General features: G+C 42.7%; 1 protein-coding gene across 2 annotated transcripts in view; it reads left to right on the top strand.

Moving 5' to 3' along the window:
• The first annotated feature begins 969 nt into the window (after nucleotides 1-969).
• Nucleotides 970-14,690, top strand: part of LOC121327849 (high affinity cationic amino acid transporter 1-like) — a 50,240-nt gene continuing 36,519 nt past the window's right edge. For both annotated transcript variants that reach the window (XM_041272113.1, XM_041272112.1), the window contains exon 1: nucleotides 970-1,167. The gene's annotated coding sequence lies outside the window, so the exon portion shown is untranslated. The remainder of the gene's footprint in view (nucleotides 1,168-14,690) is intronic.

Raw genomic sequence — 14,690 nt, 5'->3', positions numbered from 1 at the left:
TTCATGAGCTGAAACCCAGAATTCGACGTCTTTTATAATATGGTTCCAGCAAACCACATGCGTACAACTCGGAATAGCATTTTCAATCGCTTTTACAATAGCTGCTTCTCTGTCGGTTACTATTACTGTGGACCTGTTGCTGACCTGGAGCACATGTTTTGCTAGAAATGAAAAGAACGTTTTATGGGCATGTGTTGTGTCCTTGTCATGAATCAGAGCTGCCACAGGAATTGCGGGATTTTCCACAAAAAAGGCGCATTGAAATATTAAGGGAAACAAGTAAAAGTCACCAAGCTGAAACGTTGTGTCATATGAAACGTCGTCGTCTTTGCACCTTCGGAACCCCGTGTTCCGGGCGGGTTTAGCTATACAGCTGTTTATTGCATAGAATGTGCAGTTAAAGGCCGGTTCGGTGGGTGTTCTCAATAGTGTTATGATGTCCTCACTTAGTTGCGTTGTGTGTATAATTTTCGTCCTCTTTGCACCTTTGGAACCCAGTGTTCCGGGAGCTTTTTGGTGATAAAAAGAAGTTTCTGGGCCGGAACGGGTTAATGACAGCGCGTTATTAATCGGTTCTGATTGGTAAAATATTCTCCTCACGTATGTGCAACTTTCTATGCTGTTTCTTTAAAGCAATCGAATTCATTAAAGTACCGTTCCGGGCCGTTCCATCTCGTTCCGACTTTTACCCCATCCCGTGTCAAATGTCTGCAGTAAAGCAAAATTAGGTAAGAAGATAGACATTTTGCAGTAACCCCAGCTAATAGCCACGCTGAATACATATAGTAGCAAACTGTAGAATAATATACAATCCATTTAATGATACAGTATTTTGTATAATGTATATGTGTGGTGCGTATTTTGGTCTTGTTATCTACAGTAGTGTAAAAGCATTTAAGCAAGGTGTCGTTACATTCTGTGGATATATGGGCGGGGTTTAATGACCAGTCAATGAATCGAGACCTTTTGAACAGCACACACCCTACACGTTAAATGCCTGAAGAAAGCGGACACCTTCCGTTGCATCTGCCAGGACGAGAAAACTCGAGAATCTGAGAAATGCCAATTATTGCTGTAAAGAATTATTCCTGTTGTCGATATCACTTAATAGCAATCTGAATAGGCTTTCTATTTCTCCATCTAAACTGACAACGACTCTACTACTCGGTAAGAGCCGTGCTTCTTGTCATCACTGGGAAATGTACGAGCATTCACTTTTTTAGTGTAATGTATTTAGAATTCTGAGTTGTGATATTAATATGTATATGTAGCAACATTTGCATTTAGAACAAATTTGATTTGGTAACAGTTTATTAAGAATGGTAACCCGACCACATGGCCACTGTATATAGCGGCGCTGTTTGTTTCCATGTGGCTGATGCAATAAAAGCTTTTCATCGTCTGTTAAAACATTAACTAACTTACATTCTAATATAAAGGCCATAGTAGGTTCTTGTCTCATTTTTATTTAGAGGCCGCGTTTTGTCGATACATTCGGTTTCTTTATTTTTCCACATTGTATATTAGGCGTGCTACAGCATAACATTTCCTTATTTGTACATGTATGTCCATATGACTGAGAGAGAGTAGTTCCTTGGCATACAGTGTCATGGGAAGCAGTTTAAACTGGTGTGCTGTGTATGTTTTACTGTAAATAGAAGAGACACGTGCAGTTTTAGCCAGGTTTGTATGGAAGGCCACCCGGCTAAAAAACGCGTTATTTAGTACGCGTTTCAAATATTTAATACTGTTAATTTGTATGGAAGACCATCTCGGTCGTTTCTGTAGTACTGCGATACACTACGCGTTCTGTTTTGTTAACTACACGCAGCGTGGCCGGCTCCACACAGGACGTCGCTAGAGAAACCGCACAAAGTCATTAGGGTTACTATTTAGACCTTCTAAAGTCGCCAGAAATGTCGCTGTTACCACTCCTCTTGGAATCGCTTAACCAGAGTGAACACCAATATAAACAGTGGTAAATGTATTAATGATGGTTGATCATTTTTAAACATCCTACTTGTATTTGTCTGGATTATCTACCTATACAGAGTTAGTCTGATGTAACTGATTTTATTGTAACATTGTACATCACATATCACGGATTTAGTATATTATGTTTGTTTAAATGACTGATGTCGTTCGATTCCACTAACAAGAGGTAAGCAGTGGTAGTAGTTATTTGCATTACGATTAGTCACTCGTGATCTCTTTGTTTCACAGCCGCAACCAGCTCCGCAGCAACTTTTCAAAGCTGCGCTGGGCTGTGCAGGATCTGCACAGATTTCTGCTGGCGATTCTGCCCAGAATTGCGGAAATTTGCATTATATTAAGAACGTCACCACTGCACTATTTCAGGACAAGAGAAGCGTGGTGTATTGAGCGGCGTGTGGCCAATGTTGTGGTGAGACAATTTGGCGACTTATTTCTCTGAAAATCCCTGTTGTCGGCAGTGAAAGTCGCTAGTCGCTTTGACAATGTTTTTGTCGCTAAGGAAACCCAAAAGTCGCTGGATCTAGCGACAAAAAAGCTAATTTGACTACAAGTACTATTTTTTACTACACGCACAAACTTGGGCCAATCAGTTCTTTAGAAATGAAATAAGAGCCAATGGATTTAAAGAAAATAGTATGTGTACTTAATAATCCAATGCAAAGTCGCCTCACATTTTACACGCTCTTCCAAAAGTGATCAGGGAATCTGACCCTTTCAATATTTTTAAAAGTAGTCTGAAAACGTACTTTTTTTAAACTTGCCTTTCCAATTTTCTAACTTCTGTTTGTACAACGTTTTTTTTATATTCCTTTACTTTTCCTGTATTTATTATTATTATTATTATTATTATTATTATTATTATTATTATTATTATTATTATTATTATTATTATTAATATTATTTCTGTCACCGTAAACTTCCAGTAACAACCGGGTCATAACAATGCGCATTATACTGTGTGGTATTTTTTAGTGGATTTTATTGTGTTTATTATTATTAACAGTGGTAGATGCAGTTCAGTTTTTCAGTGCAGATTCGTTCTTCAGCTTGCATATCTGTGTTTACTTTCGCATTGTACTGTGGGTGTATATAATCCAGTGGCATTATGTTATAAAATAAAATTGTTACTTAATACCCACTGACACAACCTTTTAACGATGTTGCTGGAATGTTGCAGTTTAGTTGTGTTAATGTTATAAGGTTGTATGTTAGTGGCTTCTCCATGATTGCATGTGAAGTGTTTGACGATGTTAGTGATGTTACATAATAAACGCTGGGTCTCAATGGTCGGCGGGGCTTCTGGCAAATATTGTAAAGAAACGCCCCCTGCGCTACACTATAGTATACATTATTATTATTATTATTATTATTATTATTATTATTATTATTATTATTATTATAGTAATAATACTAGATTGTGATGGCTCTTACTATTTTTGATGGTAAAGCAGGAGACTGAGATATAACAATTATTAACAAATGTATTATACTTGATAAAAACAAGGTCCCTGTCCAGGCCAGGACCACAGCAGCAGGGCCAGTTTTCTGGGCCCTGTTGCAAGAGTGTGAAGCAGACAACCCCCCCCCCCCAAATAAATAAATCAATCAATCAATCCTCAACCTAACATAAATCTAATTGAAGTTTTGTTAAAAAAAAAAAATGAGTACAAATCATGTGTGATTTTTGGGGAATTCAGCATCAGTTTATTTTGCTGCGCATGATTTCAACTCTTAGTTCTTTGGTACAAAAGTCAGTCCAAGTAACTGGATCATAAAAATCACATAAAGGTGCCTGACTGGGTACCGGGTTTAGAGTACCTAATTCAGTACCTTGTGTTTGCTGTTGTTGTATATTTCCAATCCAATGTCTCTGATTCACGTCTTTCCTCTGGCTCAACTGTTGTTTATTTTTCGTGCGAGGAGGAGGTTGGCAGTTCCGCTGTCGCACTATACTTCCATCTGCTGTTGCCAGCCCACTTTTAAACCATTTACTGTACTTTTTTTTTTCTTTTTAGCATTTTCTGCTTCTTTTTGGGAAATTGCTAGCTGTCTTTTCTGCTCTTTTTGCTTTGAACAACCTGACTTGTGTTTTGATGGCATATTTGATATACCGATGTATAATGAACAATGGTGTCATTTGACACTTGTCAATCAACTGAAGGTGGTTCGCTTAAAAATATAATAAACGCTTTTTTGGTCCTTTCAGAAACACCTTTTAACCAGGAAACATCCTGGAAGCGTGTGATGTATTGGAGTTTTCGCTACAGAGCTTCATAAAGTTGAACCGATATGGAAGTATTTGTGATTTGACACCTGTTGTATGAAAACTGTTTGTTATACTCTTTCTAAACAGCAGCTGTGCATGTAAATGCACTTCCACCCCCCCCCCCCCCCCCCACCCCCCACCCCCCCCCCCCCCCCCCACACCCATCTGTTGTTTTTTAATTGACACTGACCTATTATAAAGTTTCACGCTGAGTCCCGCCTACGTACCTCTGATTTGATAATGTGTGTTTTGACTGACAGTACAACTTTGCCACGGTTTATTTTTGAACCACCAGGACAACAGTTTTTTGATAATGGACTTAAAAAAAAAAAAAAAAAAAAAGGGTCTGGGCAAAGATATTCTAGAATGTCTTTGGTATGGGCCCCAGCAGAGGCTGGGCCCGGGTGCAGTCGCATCCCCAGCGCCCCCCTCTGACGCCGGCCCTGCACGGCACGTAAAACTAAAGATTCTCCATCCATTTTCACAAACAGAAAAAAGTAAAATAATAATAATAATAATAATATTGTTATTATTATTATTATTATTATTATTATTATTATTATTATTATTATTATTATTATTATTATTATTAACAACAAGAAATGCCAGGCAGTTTGACGGCTCCCAAGCCCCAGTATCATTACCCGTCTAAGTGTGTTTAGTTCATCCTATGCCAAGTTTAAAATCAGCAACTTCCAACAGTTCCACAGAAGATTTTTAAAGTTTATTTTTCAAAAATGCATCAGACGGCCATCTTGTTTAATGCACAAATGCCATTTTTGAAGTTTTACTGACACAGGCACGATGGTTTTCAAGTTTGGAGTTAATCAAGTGAACCAATTTTAAACTGAAGCAGTTTTAAATATAATAAGAAAATGTAGGCGTGGCAGCCATATTGTTTCACGAAACATAACCATTTTAACATATTTGTATTCGACTGTCACCGGAACGATGCCTACCAAGTTTGGAGTCTGTTGGTCAGAAGGTTTTCAATAAAAGCAGTCTGCTGTTAAGAGTGCGTTTCGGTGAAGTTTGCAGCAGCCATTTTACTACTGAATTGTATCACAGCAGCTTCTGCTTTGCAAGCAGGTTTGGATGCTGATAATATCTGCCAAGTGTCAGATCAATCACTTCAACGGTGCCAAAGAAGAACGTTTCATGAGGTTTCAAGAAGAAATGCGTCACACGGCCATTTCAGTTTAACACCAGTTTCTTAAAAGTCAGTTGTATTGCTACAGTGTCAAGGAGGGTGCTTGTGAAGTTTAGAGTTAGTCAAGTAAATTGTTTGTCAACTGAGGCAGTTTAAATTTTGGACGTAAACATACATCTGGTGGCCATCTTGTTTTATAAAACATAAACGTTTTGATATAGTTATATTCCATTGTTACTGGGACGATAACTACCAAGTTTGGAGTTTGTTGGACAAACGGTTTTCAAACAGCAGCAGTTTGTTGTTAGGGGCGTGTTTCAATAAGATTTGTGGCAGCCATTTTGACATTAAAATTTATCACAGCAACTTCTGCTTCACAAATGCAAGTTTGGATGCTGATATCTGCCAAGTTTCAGATCAATCGCTTCACCGTTTCCCAAGAAGATTTCGAAAGGTTTTATCAAAAAATGTGTCACGGCGCCAATTGCAAGGACGCAGCAGCAAAATTTTACACTGAATACAATTCTCTTATTTGTACAACTATTTCTTATTTGTCATCTTTGACAACATTTTTATTAATAATAATAATAATAATAATAATAATAATAATAATAATAATAATAATAATAATAATAATAATAATAATAATAATAATAATAATAATAATAATAATAAAGCCCAATCCTAATAAATTGGGATCAGTACAACTGAGCTACATTTCAATGCTGTAATCTGCAATGTATAAAATATATTATTTGCACATGCTTGCATGTAATACTTTACCTTTTCTTATTGGTGTAATGCTGTTTTCTGTTTAATTTTTCTGACTCGCTGTCCATCTTCCTTCTGAGAGGCCAGGTATTTCTGTCAGTCTTCCAGTAGAACTAATAAAAACAAGTTTATTTAAATTATTAAATGTTTTGATTAATTATGTACAGAAACAATTGCTTGTTTTTTGCTGGTATTTCATTTAGTAATCTTTAAACAATTTTGCTTTACAATTTTGCATTTTTTATTCTGTCACTTACCATCAACATCTGGTGTGACTTCCTCCAGTGTTTTCCCTTTGTTGTTATGAAGTCCATTCGCCAGGGCAAGAAGCACACGGCTTACTTTTGCAAGCTGGACTGTGTCTTCAGGAAGTCGATAGAATTCCCTGTGAACCTGGATGTTGTGACCCATAAATGTTGCCAGCTGGTCCAGTTCATGAGTTTGCAGATTTAATAATTGTGACAAAGTAGCCATGTGTTTGCGGAGTCGTGTGGATATAATGTGTTCTGTGTGTTTTGCTCCAAAGCTTTCAGCAAACCGCCATAGGCTGTCACATCCTGTGATGTGCTCCAGAGAACTGAAATAATAAGGTCTGGCAAAAACATATGGATTTAATATGGAAGGTGGTTTTGAAGATTCTTTGTCTTCTGTCACAGGAATCATTTGTGGTTTCTTTTTCTGTGCATGTGCATTGGAGTCCCCACTTAGATAGTATGGAGCGACATAAGTCCCCGTTTGGATAGTACAGAGTGACGCTCACACACTGCGGTGTGTGTTTGTGCAATGTAAGTACACCATGCAAGTACATTGTAGGTAACTGATATAACATAGTTATAGTAATTAGGCTACTAACTGTGTTTTTATGGTTCTATCAATATAAAACTTCACCAGGTTCGTAATCCTTTATATAAATACACCCCACATTATAGTCCCCATTTGGATAGTACAGAACGACACAGGTCCCCACTTGGATAGTACACATAAACCTACCGAATGTCATGTAAGTACAGTTGTTAGTTTAAACAGGGAGTGCACTCACTTCAGTAATGAAAGGTGTGTGTGTAAAACAAACAACCACAGCGAGTGAAGTTTGTTATTGCGGTTGTCGTGCTAACCGGTGTGTGTGTGTATGAGGCCTTAGAAGTGTTGTGAGTCAGCATTTATACGCAGAGCAGCTGAAGATAAGTTTGTTGATTTGTTTAAGTAGTATTATATTTCTTGGGATAACAAAATACTGAGTTCAAGTCATGTGATTTCATAAAAATGCCAGGTGCTCAGCGTTTGGTATTTGAGTTGAGTTAAAATTGCAAAAATGAGTTAATTAAGAATCTGTATAAATAGCCATTCGAAAAGACATGATTTCAATTAACGCAAGAACAGCGAATGATATGACCTTGCCCCACTTGAGTAATGAAGATCGCCTGGTTGCTATCGGCATGATTGAAGGCGGCATGATTGAAGTCACTTGCACAGCTTGTATTCAGCTTTTTTTTTGGTTGTCTGGACAAAAAAATCACAAACAGCAGAGGGGTTTCAAGACATTTCTTTTAAATACAGCGTAAGCTATACAACACTTTGCTGTCGAAGTGGCGAATGAAGAAATTAAAGGTTTGACTCTGGATAACACAAGCTGGAGTGGAGAAAGATGGACGGTGCTCAGTTTTTTTTTAATAAAAATTATTAGTGTTGGCGTATATTTTGTATGTTTCAAACATTCTACCATAGCACTTCTCTTACACTGTCTTGTACACTAGACAGCCACTAGAGAGAAGTGCGAGCCCACTGCTTTAGATACTACACCCTGCCCAGTTGTACATAATGTATAACGATGTGGTAGCGGATTTTATTAACAACTTTTGTTTACATAATTATACAAATGCAAAATTTGATCTTTTGATGCGAGTGACATGTAATGTGTGATTTATAGTATTCACATATTGTCAAACAGTTTCTATTAATAGGAAGAAAAAAAACAAACAAACCACAGTCCGTGGACCCATCTGATGAACCTTTGAAGGTTTAAAACAGTCTTCGAACGAACCTTCGGACACAGCCTTGCAAAGTGCAGTGACGCCATGTCCAAGTAGGCTGATTAGCAACTTCTAATACGACAACGACCCAAAGCATACAGCTTAGTGACAGAGTTCTTAAAGAAAATGGAAAATAAAAGTTCCTTTTCAGTTCGAAGATGACCACCACTTAGATTGGTATGGAATATTCCTGCCTTCCGGTAGGTATTGCTGAGCTTTCTATACCAGAGCTGCCGAAAGGCCCCTTCCTGGGATGACACACTCGGTCCTGCCTACAGAGGGAATAAAACTATCATTCGCAGGAAGATCCTCCTCTTTTAACCTCTCAAGACGGTAAAGTAAGACCTCAGTGCCTAGCTGAGTTGGATAAGGAAAGAGCTTCTCGAGTCGATCGAGTCTGTTGTATATCCCTTGCATTCGTGCTGAAAGCTGGCCTGCCGCTTTCCTGGAATCAACGACTTAGAAAAAGACAGTCCTTTCTGTCTTTCAGCAGCCTCCTCGCTTGCTTGGTAGGCCGCTCACTTTTTATCTCTGTTGTATGTGAGCGACTGCCTATTCAGTCATCCGCGAATGATTGTCTTTTCTTCTTGAGGGTACACGTGTCCTCTGGGCTAGGCCTTGCTGTATCACCGTTGTCGAGTAGCCTCTGCAGGCCACACAGGCCCGCCACCTCGGTGAGTCAGGCCTTGTAAACAGTGTACTATCTCTGGTCTTCTTCCTAGAGTACACTTGTCCTCCTCGGGGCTAGGTCTTGCCATATCCCCTCTGTCGAGTAGACCCTGCCAGCCGCACAAGCCCACCACCTCGGTGAGTCAGGCCTTGTAAACACTGTACTCTCTTTTGCTTCCTAGAATACACGTGTCCTCCTCGGGGCTAAGCCTTGCCATACCCCCGTTGTTGAGGGACCTTCCCAGCGTGATCTCCTCCACGGGGCTAGGCCTTGCCTTATCCCCGTTGTCGAGTATACCCTGACAGCCACACAGACCCACCACCTTCGGTGAGTCTGGCCTTATAAACAATCAATGTGCTATTTTCCTGTGTTATTGTCTGCTTAAACTTGCCCACAGCGGCTTCGGCCCTGCATCCACCCCCCCCTACCCGAACATGCTACACGCTGACCAGGCGTGTGTGTTGACCACACAGTTATGGTAGATGGCCCCACGGTGCTGCGGTGCCGCGATGCACGCATAGCCCGTGAGATTATTATATTGGAGCACAGGTGCTTAAAATAAGCGACACACGGCGCCCACAATACTTTACTGCACAACACGTGGTGCACTTAGTGGCCTCAGTACTCGGTGTGCACAGTACTCTGGACGCACAGTGCGCGTATGCACACGTGTGGATACCTCTACCACCCTAGTGTGATTATGCACGGTACGCAGTTCACGTAGTGTATGGTACCTAGTGCATATGGCGTTTGGGATGCACAGTGCAAGTAGAGCACATGATGCACGTTGCGCTAGTTGTGTAAGCACTGCCCAACCTAGTGTATAGCTCACAGTACTGCACAGCTCCCAGTGTAAACAGGGTACTTGGCATAATGTGTGTAAGGTTAATATCCTTGCTGCAACGCTAATGGTTGTATACACTATGCTGACACTTACCAGTGTTCGACGCAGTGCCCCAGTACTTATGCACAAGGCCAGGCCAATGCCAGCATCCCGCAGGAGGACAAGCACACCATCTGCTTGTGCTGTCTGGGCGTACCACATGCCACCATGGCCCTCGAGAAGGACGGGGCATGTAGCATCTGTGAGGCCCTTCAGTTCCGACTGAAAGAGGCCCGGTTAGAGAGCCAGAAAGGCAAGCTCTGCGTCCTCCGTGGCCGGACCATCAACGGCTCGGGACGTCCCAGATGACCTGTCCCAGGAATCCCTATCGGGCATTCCCACTGCGCAAGCCACCCACAAGCGAGACGAGTGAAGCGCTCTATGCAGGCGAGGGACATCATGGACCTCAAAGCCCAGATGACCCAGGTCCTGGAGCTTTTTCCTAGACAGGCACCACAGACCCCTGTCCTGGTCCCACAGCCCCAATCGCCATACCACCCCTCTCCCAAGGGAGTGCAGGAGGGATGGGAAGGGTCGTCCCAGCTGGTACAGGAGGACACACTGTCCATAGCAGCCTCGGGTGATGGGGCTTCTATGTCCTCGGAGATGCAAGTTGGTGAGACCCTTGCCGAGGAAGAAGATGGTTCTGAGAGTCTCAGAAGCCAGTACCATCCTGCTGTCCAGCTCCATTTCGGCACTCATGGGACATGCTGCAGCCTTCCTGCAGGTCCCCTGGATGCCAGCGGCGGAACCCCGTCGGTCCTTATTCCGGGCGCAGGCGCCAGCTGTCATAGGAGATGTTGCTGTGCAAGCGAGCCATTCGTCTCGTAGACCCTGTCTCCTACGGAGAGGGGTACTACTCGAGGTATTTTCTGGTACCCAAGAAAGACGGCGGCTTTCGTCCCATCTTAGTCCTGAGGCTCCTAAACAGGTTCTTAAAGGAGGTTCCGAATGCTGGCGCACCGTCACCTGCTCTAGTTCACCGGGTGACTGGTTCACCACTGTGGAGGCATACTTTCATGTTCCCATTTGTCCAGAGCACAGAAAGCACCTGCGCTTTTCCTTTCAAGGAAGAGCACAGGTGTTTGCTGTGCTGCCATTTGTCCTCTCCCTAGCTTTGTGTACGTTCTCAAAGTGCGTACACGCTATCTTGTCTCCCCTACGGCTGCAGGGGATCAGATATCTGTTCCCAGTCGCGAGAGGGAGCACTGGCCAACACGTGATTGTGACGGAGAATGTGGTCAGGCCTGGCCTCACCATAAATGATGCAAAGAGTCGGCTTACACCAGTGCAGTGCACCACGTAGCTGGGGCTCCAGCTGAACTCCACTACAATGCGCGCATACCTGTCGGGTGACAGGGTTGCAGCTATACAGAAGTGCCTCTCCCTGTTTCAACAAGGATCGCAAGTCACCCTCAGATTGTGCCAAAAACTACTGGGCCTGATGGCCGCAACTTTCTTGGCCATTCAGCTGGGTCTGCTTCGTATGTGCCCGCTGAAAGCACGGCTCAGTGCATTTCACCTAAATGCCAAACAGGACAGAAACCGTCAGCTGACTGGGTGCCATGCATGCTCAGCAGCCGTACGCTGGTGGAGGATTCCCTCTCACCTGCGCAAAGGTGTGCAAATGGGAATGATACTGAACCGCCAAGTGGGGATGACAGACGCCTCCAATCTGGGTTGGGGAGTGGTCTGGAAAGGCAGAGGAGTCAGCGGATCCTGGTTGGACTGGATCCATATGCTGGACTTGAAAACGGTGTTCCTTGCTCTCCAATACTTCCTTCCAGTGGTGAGCGGTACACATGTACTGATCCCCGGGATTGCATCGCATAGCTTTCAAGCTATTGATGTGGGCTCAGAGGAATCTGCTATCCCTACGGGCAACTCACATTCCTGGGGTGGTGAACTGGGCAGCAGATCTCTTCTCCAGGAGCGGGCCGTATCCGTTGGAGTGGCGACTCCACCCTCAGAAGGTGTAGCACATTAGGGAAAGTTCGGGAATGCGCAGGTCGATCTCTTCGCTTCGGCAGAGACGACGCATTGTCCCTTGTGGTACTCCCTCCACCGCTTAGGCGGTCCACTCAGCTACCATAGACACCCTAGCGCATGAATGGCCCAAAGCATTTTTGTACACTTTCCGCTGCTCCTGGCTTTTCACGATAAAGTCCGGTTAGAAAAAGCGTCAGTTCTTCTAGTGGCTCCCAACTGTCCCAGGAGAATATGGTTCTCGACCCTGTGCCAGCTGTTGCACGGCCAGCTGTAGGAGATTCCACTTCGTGTGGATCTCAGTCAGGCGAAAGGCTCTTTGGCACCTGGAACCGGCCAGGTTCCAGCTATGGGTCTGGCCCTAGGGCTATCAGACGCGGTTGTGGGAATGATGCAGAGCGCTACGGCAGACTCCACTAGGTCCTTGTATACCTATAAGTGGAAGTATTTGCAAGCTTAGTGTCTGGCTGGGAACCATGACCCCTTGCCCTGTGCCAATCATTTTGCAGTTTCTGCAAGAACTGTTCTCTGCTGGAAGACCGCCTTCCACCTTGAAGTTGTATTTAGTGGCTATCACTGCATGCCATGCCCCCATAGATTCTATTTTTTGGCTGGCCATTTCCTTAAAGGTGCACGGCAATTACGCCCTCCTAAAAGCACTGTTCTCCCTGAATGGAGCCTTAGTATTGTACTAGAGGCTCTCTCGAAGACTCTGTTTGAGCCCTTACACTCCATAGAGCTGAATTATCTTTCTGTGAAGCCTTCCTCTTGGCTATCACCTCCGCTAAGCGAATCGGTGAGATGCAGGCCCTGTCCGTACACAGCTCCTGCATGTGTATTTGGGAGGATGGCAGTAGGGTGTCGCTGCGCACCAACCCTGCTTTCCACCCCAAGGTGATTACAGCCTTCCACATTAACCAGTCTGTGGAACTGGAGTCTTTTCACCCCCCTCCGTTTGCTTATATGGAGAATGAGAGATTGAATTTCCTCTGCCCAGTATGGGCATTAAGATGCTACGTGCATAGGACAAGAGCTCTGCGTCAACTCTTTGTCTGTCACGGGACATGGACCCTAGGACAGCCTCTCTCTAAGCAGAGTCTGTCACACTGGATTGTGGACACAGTCTCGACTGCGTATGGTGGTGCTGGCTTGTACCCGCCTGGTAGGGTAGCCACACACTCCACTAGAGGGTTGGCTACATCTTGGGCCCTTTTCAAAGGTGCCTCGATGTCCGACATTTGGCTATGCTGCATACTTTCTCCAGGTTCTGCCATATTAATGTGGTAGACCCTGCCTTGCCTTCTGTAGGCACAAAAGTCCTTGAGGGTGTAAGTTCTCACCGCTAACCTCTGGGTTAGGCAGTGTTGTGCGTCCCTCATGTGCTGCCGAAGGTCAGGCATATCCCATACCGATGTAAGTGGTGGTCGTCTTCTTTTTCAGGGAACCAGGGTTACGGTAGGTAACCTAACGTTCTGAAATTGTGAGGAATGGTAGTTCCTCATGCCAAGTTATCAGCAAAGCATGAGAATTGCCTGACTCTATACAGCAAGGATAGTTTACATGTTTTCAGGGTATTGGTGGAGCAAAAGTAAATCAACCAAAAGCACCATTTCACTTTTAGTTTGTAGTTCAAATGTAGAACAAAAAAGTCAACACCTGTCATACAGTAAATCACCAAAGTAAGGTAAAAATGTCCTTCTCCTCCTTTTTCTCCCAATGTATTTTTTTTTTTTTGCAGACCCCAGGCACTTTTATCCACACATATGTATATTACAGGGCAGCCGAGTTTAATGACAGTTAACTTGTTTTGTCAACATAAAAATATATGGGAACACACTTATTGTGACATCTACAGTGCCTATAGAAAGTCTACACCCCCTTGATCTTTTTTCACATTTTGTTGTATCATCTTAATCAGCAACTGAGTTAATCACAGGCAGCAACAAGAATAATCTCTTGGAGCAAGCTTGGAATCAATCTGAAAATGATGCTGATGGCAGCATCTCTGCAATGCTATCTGCACAGTTGACTCACCTAGGCCTTTCACTGATATGTATTTGTGCACAGCTTTTACAGCAGGGTTCTCCCCAGGAATTCTGTACAGCCAGGTGGCAGAACATGCCGGGAGCACTGTTAACGGAAAAATAAACTTGCCTTACCTTAAATATATAATACGACAGAATTTGAATAACGCATTGTCTTTCGTTGACTGTATCTAGTTGCTCTTTTTTATGTTCTACATTTTCTTTTTCACTGTTTTTTATTATGGTAAATGACCGTGCTTATTTAGGCACTCTACGATTTGACTGGGGAAAGATAACACAGGGTTACTGGAGTTCGGGGATTTTTATTGCTCATTTAAATTGTTTTCTTTATGTTGAGTTTTCAGGGCATTTTGTTAATGCACGTCTGTTTTTGTTTTTTGCTGTTCTACATTTTTTTAATGCATCTGTTCATTTTAACCATTTTTTTTAACACAACAGTACTCGCATGTTTGGTCACCTTCATAACTTGCTGTAATAATCCAGCACCTCTGTACTTAAGCATTTGTATATCAGCTGATATCCCATCACGCCATTCTTCTTAAAGGCGTACAGCCTCTATAAGTGAACCCCGATTAGCTCTCACAAGCACCTGCGTACATATTGGGTGCATATGTATAGCTATTACGTACTATATATCACCTTACAATACAATAATTAGACAAAAAATGGACTTAATGATAATACCCAAAAATGATCTTAATTTTTTTTTAATGAGGTAGCCAGCACAAATATAGTATTAAGCGGTGGATTGCACCGATCGCCAGCTTATTTTGACCCCCTGCATTCATTGTCACTATTTTTGCATTGAAAATAATTGGTTATTTTTTTTAGCAGTCATTTTTTATCTTTTAGCCTCTCGAATTGCTTTACACAGAAAACTCGTCCCTTCAACAC

The sequence above is a fragment of the Polyodon spathula genome, chromosome 15 (assembly GCF_017654505.1).
Source record: "Polyodon spathula isolate WHYD16114869_AA chromosome 15, ASM1765450v1, whole genome shotgun sequence".
Taxonomy (NCBI): Eukaryota; Metazoa; Chordata; class Actinopteri; order Acipenseriformes; family Polyodontidae; genus Polyodon; species Polyodon spathula.
This window is presented reverse-complemented; position numbering and strand designations above follow the sequence as displayed.